Genomic DNA, 9897 nt, shown 5'->3' with positions numbered 1-9897 from the left:
AGGACGCCGCCCCTGGAATTTGGTTTTGGAAATTAAATAGTGACTGGTCACGTTAGATTCCCTTCCCTTTTGCGCCGCGCTGCGATTGAAATATTTGAGTGTGTGAGTGAACGAGCTCATGAGTGACTGTGTTTGTAGCCCCATGGGGAAACCTATGGGGCATGAGAGGGCCCTAACCTGCAGATCCTGTGTCAGATCGTACAGCATAACAGTTGGCAGTCTAACCCGGACTCTGATTGGGCAACCTTAGCCAAGATCGACATCACCTTGTGAGAAGGTAGGCCAGGCGGGCAAGCGACTGTGTTCTGTGTCTTGTTTTGTCTGCACGTTGTGTCACAAGTTGAATTCTGAATTACATGCCTAATTCGTGTGTGAGGGATATTGCCTTGTCTGTCACCTTGTTGGTTTGTATTATTTGTCTCTTCTGCTATCTCCCAGACCTCATCAGAATGGGCCAACAGGGGTCGGTGTCAGGATCCCCACTTGATTGTCTGTTAAGGAATTTTTCTGATTTCCAGCGGCGAGCACAGGGGTATGGAAGACCCCCACCGGATCCGGAATTTTTAAGAACCTTAAGCCAGCTCGAGTGGCCCACTTTTGATGTTGGATGACCCTTGGAGGGGACCTTTGACTTGCCCACCCTCTTTGCTGTTCTACCACCCTCTGTGGCTGTTCGAGCCACAGTATACAGGGTTCCCCATCCAGATCAGTTCCTCTATATAGATGTCTGGGTTGACATTGCCACCTAGTGGCCCCGATACATCAAGAAGTGTCAGGGTGGAAATCAGAGAGGGAGGCGGGCGGTGTGCCTAGCATCAGCGGGGAATAAGGCGAAAGGGAGGGGAACTGAGACCCCGGTCACCGCATTAGGCGGGCCCCTGGGACGGTGGAGGCTGTACCCTGTCTTACCAGGGCTGCTGGAGGACCATTTAGATACTGTGAATGCACCCCCGCCTTATCCCCGCAAGGAGGAGCCTGATTCTTCCTTGGCAGAGATAGGTGGAGTTTCCAGGCCGCCAATATACGAGGGGGAACTCGCTATGGAATGAGCGCGGGAGGCGCCGCCATCTTGCCTCCTCCGGGAAGCGCCCCCGGCACCGGATGCCCCGCCGTGGGCACCCCCACGGTTAATCTATGTTCCCTTTTCCACTAGTGATTTGTATAATTGGAAGCATTAGAATCCCCCATTTTCTGAGAAACCCCAGGGAATGATTTCCCTCCTGAAACTATTTTCGGGACTCACCAGCCAACCTGGGACGATTGTCAGCAGATTCTGCAGACTCTCTTTACATCAGAGGAAAGAGACCGTATTATAAGAGAGGCAGCAAAATCTGTACTTGGAAAGGAGGGGTTGTTACAGGGTGAAGCCAAGAGGGGGGACCCCAAATAGGCATTTGAAATGGGGTCCAGAACTCAAGGTGTCCAGGAGATTTTAAGGTGTCTTCACCCCTTCCCCCACAGGTGTGAGTTGGGGGAAGGGGCACACAGAGCAAGAACATGCAGGGCAGCTTTGCAATTAATCCATGGCATGGTCATTTAACATACCTATAGCCTTTGGCTGGTCACTTAGATATGCTAAATAGCTATGGCCATGCTCAAGGCCAGGGGGATGGAAAGGGACCCCCCCCCCCCCAGATGGGACCTGGGAGGCAGGTCCCCTGAGTTACAGCGCCTGCGTGGGAGCTGGGAGAAGATTGGCTCCAGGACATGGGGTGACACCTGCCCAGATCCATGATGGCGACCAGAAAAGCTGGAGAAGACAACAGATTGAGGGCAGGTGTGGCTGAGTGTAGGAGGAGTCAGAAATGGGGCTGCAGAAGAAGATTGGCGTGGGGGATTTAAACCCAGACACAGCAGCCCTGAGAGAGGGAGATCCACGCAGCCTTGACAGAGTGGAGACTCCTGCAGCCCTGAGAGGAAGAACCAGAGGACTACCTGAGCCATGGACTTCTATTTCCTTTCCTGAGATATGGTACTCTGGACTGGGCAAAGGGGGAAGGAAGGAAGGACTGTGTGTTTGTGGGTGTTTTTAGGGACTTTAGGATTTTTTTGATAAAGACATTAGATCACTACTTTAAGTTAGTATAGCATTAAATAAACATTTTCTTTCCTTTTCACGAATCTCTGGCATTGAGAGACGTCTTTCCTAGGGCAGCGGACATAACGGACCGTGGCCTTCTTTGAATAATAGTATATCGTCCCAGGCCCCCCTTGTTTGTTCTGTAACAGTTTTTGGCATCTCTGCCGGGACGATAATTGTCCGTGGCAGACCGACCCCCTCAGGTGCGAGAGAGTGAGACTTTGGAGTTTTCCCCGTCTCGAGAATTCCTCTGCACTCCTCCTGAGGGCATCGACTGCCTATCATGCCTGGAAAGGTGGAAAGGAAATGAAACGGGGAGGGAGTAGAAACGTGAAAGTGTTTTGGTTGAAAACTGGTTTCTGAATACCATTTTGGAATAATGGAGCTGTCGATAATAGTTTGGTTAGTATCCTGCTCCCAGGTTGCCCCTGTCTGCTCACTTACAGTTTTGGGGAGCCCAGGTGGCAGTAAGGGAACCTGTGCTCAGGTTTGGGGAGGAAGCAAACCCCTAGGCTCTGTAAGCCGAGCCTGCACATGTGGTGGGGATCAGACAGCAAACCATGTGGGTATGGCGCCATTTTGGGTAAAATGGAGGATGAGCCACGTGAGTGCCCCACCATGGAGGGTGGGTTGTGCATGGGTGCCGCCATCTTGGATGACCTGGCATGCATGGGTGCCGCCATCTTGGAACTGAACAAGGTGGTGGGCTAAGGGATCTCTCCAGATTATGGCTATATGCTGCTGCTGTGTTGCCATTGCATCAGTCAGGTTCTCTGTGTAACCGGTTCTGATAGGAATGGCTCTGGTTCTGAAGGTCATGAACTGAGGTCCAAAGGTGACCATCTGATTTATAGAATGTTTGCAAGATCTAAGCTTCAGAAAGCTGCAGGATGTCCCTGCGAATCTAGGGACTTTTAGTGGAAGGTACCTGTAGTGTTAGGGACTTTTAGCTGCCACATACTGAGTTTGAGTACTGAGTTTAAGTATAGTCCTTCCCAGTGTGGGAAAGGAACCAGGATTAAGAGATTGATGGTTAAATCTGGATGTGTAAAAATTATGTGTAAAGGATGTGAAAGTTTTAAACCTGGAGTAAAGGAAACATGAATTGTTTTCTGGTTTTGTAGGAAACAAGCAAGATTTCTAACATTGGTGTTGTTTCTGATCAGAAACCTTCTGTACTTTAAGACCTAGGAAAGGTTACCTGTAACTGGTTGGGTAGAATACTTTTGCCACTCGGGACCCAGACAGGGTCATTTGGGGCTGATAAGTGCTTCAGCCATGGGCAAAGCAGCATGTCTCTGCCAAAAGACCGGGCCTGAAGAAGCATGTCTCTGTGCAAGAGAATGCCCCTACCTGTGTACTGTTCTGGAAATTCTGTGTTTCGGATTTCACTCTGTATCTGCTCTAAAAAGGAAATTGAGAATTCCAGGGAAAGTTGAAACTTCACACTCTGTAGGAAAGTTTTAGAAAGGAATTATGTGGTGTTAGTTAATAAAAGAAGGTATAAGGCATAAAAATGCAATCTTGATGGATATCAGAAGCTGTATAAAATAGAGGGTTTGTGAATGTTGCAGAAAGTCTGTGGAAGTAAAGGTTTTAAGAAGCCTGGTGGATATCAGAAGGGAAAAGATTTTCCTTCAGGCTTTGTGTTTTTCTCCCTACCTGATCCCTCCAGAATTTGGCATTCTGAAGAAGTGAGTGATAATATAAGGTTTCTTTGCATAAAACCAATAAGACCAGTCATTAATAGTGGTTTTGTTAACCATGACTTTGACTGGAATGTCACGCCTGAAGGAGGCATGTATGGGTTCTGGTCGTCACCAGAAAGCCCTGAGGAACTGGGATTGACTTGTGAAGCTAGCATAAGCCCTCGAAAAAGCCTGGTACTCTGGTTGGTTGTGTGGTTCATGGCAGTCTTTCCAGGGAAGGAATGAAGGTTGCTTTCCTGAAAGATGGCCAAAAGAAACCTGTAAGCACAATGGAAGCCTCAAGGTTTTGAGTGAAACAACTGGTACAGGTGAAGCCAGATGTGTTGGCTCTGCTTCTGTGCTCCAAGGGGGGCGGACTGAGAAGTCAATCTAAAGGCTCCCTGTGTGAGTTCCAGCAAGGTAGACTCAAGGATCATAAGTGATCCAGGCTGCTCTTGGTGTGTTTATGCAAGCGAACAGTCAAAATTAAAAGTAGGACTCAAAGTAGTCCCTGTAATAACGGTGAGGGTGATCTTAAGGAGAAAAATTGTGGTTCAAGGAAAATCACAATGCTTAGTATTGGACATCAGAATGGTGCAGCTGTCTTGAAAGTTTGTTTTCATTTGAAAGTTGAAACTGAGTTTGTAATATCACCAAAAATGTACAATTTACAGGTATGGAGGACCTGTGAAATTGCTATTACTAAATGTTATTGCAGGAAGAACCTTGCAATTGAATGTCTTCCCAAAAGACAGTCTCACAGGCACAGAGACTGGTTTGGGGATTGTTGTGTGAATTAACCTGTGTATTCTTCTGTTTTCATAGGGCACATGCCTATGACTTCATTACCTGAGTAATTGGTTAAATGAATGAATGAATATAAACCTCGCTTAAGGAGCCCATTTTCATCATCACCCCCGAGACTCAACGGTTTGGCTAAACTAAGTGGTTGGGTTAGTAAGCAGTTTGGGCAATCTGTGGGCTTCACTTTAAAACTGATTTTCCCTTTTCTGTCTTAATAGCTTGAACAGGAAAAGTTTAGATATCTGAAAGGAGGGAAATCATAATATATTCCCTCAGCCTGAGTAAAGTATAATGGACTACAGAAGCTTTGGATAGGTGTAGCATGCCTTGTACACCTTCCTCCAGATAAGCCATACCTAAGCCCCTGCCTTTGTCATTTACTAATTATGATTTAATTGTGCCTTCCAATTCTTTCCAAATCTGTCACCTCCAGAATATAACCAGGACGCCAACAGTCCAGTAATGCCAGCCTTTGGACACCGAGCCTGCGACTTCCTGGTGACAGCCAACTGACCAGGATTCTGTAAGGTCCTTCCCCTTACAGGAAGGACTCCCTCCATGCTGCACACACCCCCACCCCCCCCCCCCCGCTTTCAGGGCACCCCTGACCCATGGGTGGGTAAAACAACGTCCGTTTCCAGCCGGAAGCAGTTACAAGAAGATGAGACCTTCGTCCATTGTCCTTTAAAAGAATTTAAAGTGGGTATATCTAAAAGGAGGGTGCAGCCAAAGGGTCCCCAAATAGAGATTTGGAGGACAAAATCCCCAGAAAATCAATTAGAAGAAAAGTAGACTAGACCTTAAGATATACTCCTGCTAGCAATCACTATAGGGCCCTACATTTTAAATAGGGTCATAGCCTTTATTAAAGAAAGAATAGAAGTAGTAAAGCTAATAGTTCTATCTCAACCCTATACTATGATTCCTAATGATGAAGAGTCAAGGGTTTGACAAACCCCCAAGAGAAAACGGGGGAATGTTGGGAATAAGGAAATTAAGAACTAAATTTCCTCTAATAGACAAGAACCACATTGTAGCTAAAAGGAAATGATAAGGGAGACACAGGGCAGTTAAGCAAACATCCTGTGTCTAGCAGACGCTCTCCCCTGAGTAGGCTAGATAGGCAGTGCTTTGTAGTTTTTAATGAGAAAATAGAAAACTAGCTAGCTAGAGCCAGGAGATTACTAGGTTAATGAACAAACAGCCTGCCTTCCCGCCTTATGCAAAAATGCTTGGTTTGAAATTCCCACTCGGTCTCTGTTTCTGTATAATGCTTGCTTGCCCGCCCCTATATAAGAAAGTAGTTGTACGCGCTCACGGCGGCTCTCGTTTGCAGCTCCTTGTGGGTACTGTGTCGCTGGACACTTTGAGAGTTCGCCCCTGCGCAGGTTAAACTTGGCCAATAAAATAACATCTTTGAACCCCTGAAAGCCTCTGATATTGGTCCTCGAGTGTGCTGGATGCTACATTATATGGTCATTAAACATGTTTTCCAAGAATATTTTAATGATAAGAGTAAGCTTATGGTACTAAAAGTATAAAATATAGAACTGCATATGGAGTAAGATTCTATTTATATATTTATATGGATATTTCCTTAGGGAAAGTATTGGGTATATTAAAAACTGTTATTAGTATGTCTCTTTGATATGGTGAATTGTGGTTATCTTTATTTTCTTCAAGCTTTTCAGTATTTTTATATTTTTATTGGTATCTTATTTTCATAAAAAAAATAAAAATCACCTTTTTGCATATAACATTTAAAACGCAGCATGGCATTCCATTGTGAGGCCTTACTATAATTACCTCTATTATCAGGGGTTTAGACTTTTCATTTTATACCATGAGATGAAAAGCCATATATGTCATTATGTGTGAAGTTTCCTACTAGGTAATTTTAGTGGTAGTTTTCTATATTCAATTACTAGGTTAAAAGATAGGAGGCAGAGGGTGTGACTTGTGCAAAGAAACGGGATAATGAGATTACGTGATGTATATAGCTAGCTACAAGTACATTGGCACTGTGGAGGTACAAAGTGGAAAAGCAGGAGAGGTTAGAGGGCAGATCATGAAGGACTTCCTGTATCAAGCTAAAATTTTCTATTGGTCATGGGAAAACATGAATGGAGCTTAAATGAAGGAGCAACACTATCATTTGAAAAAGATAACTTTAACAACACCGTGGAGGCTGGATATGTTGGAGAACTGGGGAAGAGAATGAGCAAGAATGGAGATCGCCAGACCATTCAGTAGACAATTAAGGTGGTATCAATGAGTTTTGATAGTAGGAGGCAGTGTCCTTTTTAATTTTTTTTTTTCTTATTAGTGTGCTCACCAGAGTAAGTTTGGAAAATATATTCATTAAAAACCTAAGTTAAATATAGTATGAAAAACCATTGGTGGGTTTTAAGTGACATGATCTAAGTTTAAATTTTAAAAGGCTCAATCTGAGTGCTGTGTTAAGAATTGACTGAAGGTAGTATTCTAATGAGGTACTGCAGTAAACCCTAAGAGAGATAAAGTATTTACATAGTTTTAACAGTGGAGATAAAAGAAATCATCAAATTTTTATGTATTTTGAGTATGCTGAATATATCAGAAGGTAATTTTAAAACTAGATTTTTAATAGTATTTTAGTAGATAGATAGAAGGCCAGAATACTTTATACAGAAGAGAAATTGGTTGTGGTTGACAAGAGGGAAAACTTGTATAGTAGAACACAGGCAGTGAAGTCAATCTGTCCAGGTTCATGATTTCATGTTGGGGTTGAGCTACTCGTAAAGAGCTTTTTCACCTGGATAATATAAAGCTGAGATTGTGGGCTGACCTGGGACAGGTCAAGCCCAACCTTTGAGAGAAGTCAGGGGAGACGCTTCAGAGGAGTAGTTCTAATTTTAGTCCAGGATAAACTGAGATAAGTGTGTGTGTGTGCATGGGTGTGTGCACACATGGGTGTGTGTGTGAAGATGGGTAAATGTGTTTCAAAGCAGAGTGAGTAAAATATGCAGTCTTAAGAATAAGTACGGCCTAGTGGTTAAAAGCAAGGCTACCTGAGCTCAGATCAGTTTTTATGAAGACAGAGTATACCTCTACCTAATGCCAACAAACTGATAATCATTGGATCAATAAAAACTGGGAGTGATGCAGACTGTCATCAGCAGGCCTGGTAGGCCAAGTAGTAGTCAGGCAGATCCTGTCAGATATGCCTGCCAAATTAATTGATTAAATCTTAATATATAGTGATTATTGTACACAAGACTCTGCAGAGGCTGAAAATTATACAATCTGTCTAAAAGGTAATGTAAAGGTGTATTTTTGTTCATCTTCTCAGGCCCTAGAATTCAGAATACATACAGACTGCCGTGAGTCATGCATGCAGGTGTCTTTCACCAAACATTAAAATTACTCGACAAATTAATTAGAATTGGCCTTTTATCTTCTATTGATGGTATTAAGTTAGGATAATCATTTGACCCCTCTGAGCTCAAATTAAGTATTCTTAGATGTAAATTAAAGGGGTTGAAAAAATGGGATTCCTCAGGTCCCTTTATCTTTTATCTCTAAAAAAGTGTCTACCGTATAATAAAATATTAATTTTCACAACACACCTACTCTAGGAAGTCTTCTCAAAAGTTTGATGTCATTCTAATTTCACCCTTGTTTCAAGAAAGGTCCTCTAAACTTACTCTACATCCAGAGAAAGTCTGGCTTGAAAGGTTCACAATTAGCCCCAAGACACCAAGCTGAGAGGTCCAGCAGGGAACCTCACCACATCTTCAGGCACCAAGTGGCAAGCGTTTTTCATGGTGCTGAGGACTACAGGTTACCGCACACTACTAGTATCAATTGAAGAGGAGCCCAAAAGACATAAAGGTTACCCCGTTTCCCTGGGAGAAAGTTGTGTATTTCAGTTCCGCAGAGCACACCGAAAGTCAAAATCCAAGAAGCTACCTTGCAAGCGGAACCCCACTGTGCTTGCTCAGGAGGACGGTGGGTGCCCAAATCTACCACACAGACTCCGCCTGCGTGAGTACATTTCCGGTCCCCAGGCCTGCCCCTCCCCACGGGGGAGGTGCTGGCGGGCCAGGTTGAGCATCTGTGGGAACCTGATGTAGGAGTTCACTAAGGATGGACTTGACTATTTGCGCAATGGAAGATTTTTGAAACTTTCTGCCTGCCCTGCCATCTCAAATTGACTGGGCCGTTGTGGGCGAGCGGAGGGGTTAGACTTGATTTGTTTTTTTTTTTTTTTATTAATAAGCCAGAGCTATGCATTTGTAGATGCACATCCCGAAGATGGATGATTTCTTAAGATGAGGGAAGGGATTGCCCCTAGATTCCTTCCTTTTTTCGCCGTCCTAGTGGTCTGCCCTTCCCTAGGAGGGTGCATGGGAAAGGAGTGAAGGACGGGGAGCTCCTCACAGCCAGGGCTTAGGTTAATAGTCGTTTTTCTCCATCCCGAAATGCAGTTTCAGTCATCTCAGATATCTTGCCCCCACGCTGGAGACTTAAACTTTGGCAAATCTGGTCTCTGGAATCCTGAGCCTACACATCATCTGTCTAGTACCTGCCACTTTGTGTGAGGTTGAGATATTAATTCCTGCAGTGTCTCTAGATTCCAGTCCTGTGTTGACATACTGTAAATGTTTAAGGGTGGATGTTGTTGAAGACAGCTTTGCCGTAATTTCACACATCTTCAAATGATTCCAAATACAGTGAGACTTTTTTTTTTTTTTTTTTTTCAGAATTTGGGTGTTTAGGAGCAAAGAGTCCATTTAAATTTTTACATGTATCCCATTCAGAAATATTTTCAGTTGCTTTTATATGAAAACAGATTCATGGGAAGGGAAAACTGACCAAAAAATTCTCTTCTTCTTTAAACTGTAGCACTCTATTTTAATAGTTTCTATATTCAAAATGAAGCTGACAATTTTAAAACAGCATCAAGCAAGTCACGTACATTGGGTAGTCCTCATGTCAGTGTTCTCTCTCCATGTATGTATTATCTAGTCAATAGTGAACACAAATTATCTTGGAATCAAACAGCCAAGTAAATAGTAGCTGATGCATAACATTTATAGATTTTCATAGATTCCAAGTATGTATATATGTATATATATATACATACACACACATACATGTTTTCATTCAGAAGTCAAACCAGTGAGATGTTACCACTGATGTGGTAGCATGGATGGAGATGTCCATCCATCAAGATGTAAAGAAAATTCTTATTCTTGGGAGCTTAAACTTCTGATAGTCTCTTCCCTTTCTTCCCTCAACCACTCTCCTTTTCCTATGACTTGGTTGCTTCTGTGATCTGCA

Source organism: Phyllostomus discolor, chromosome 6, assembly GCF_004126475.2.
Source record: "Phyllostomus discolor isolate MPI-MPIP mPhyDis1 chromosome 6, mPhyDis1.pri.v3, whole genome shotgun sequence".
Lineage (NCBI taxonomy): Eukaryota > Metazoa > Chordata > Mammalia > Chiroptera > Phyllostomidae > Phyllostomus > Phyllostomus discolor.
Note: the sequence above shows the minus strand (reverse complement) of the source record.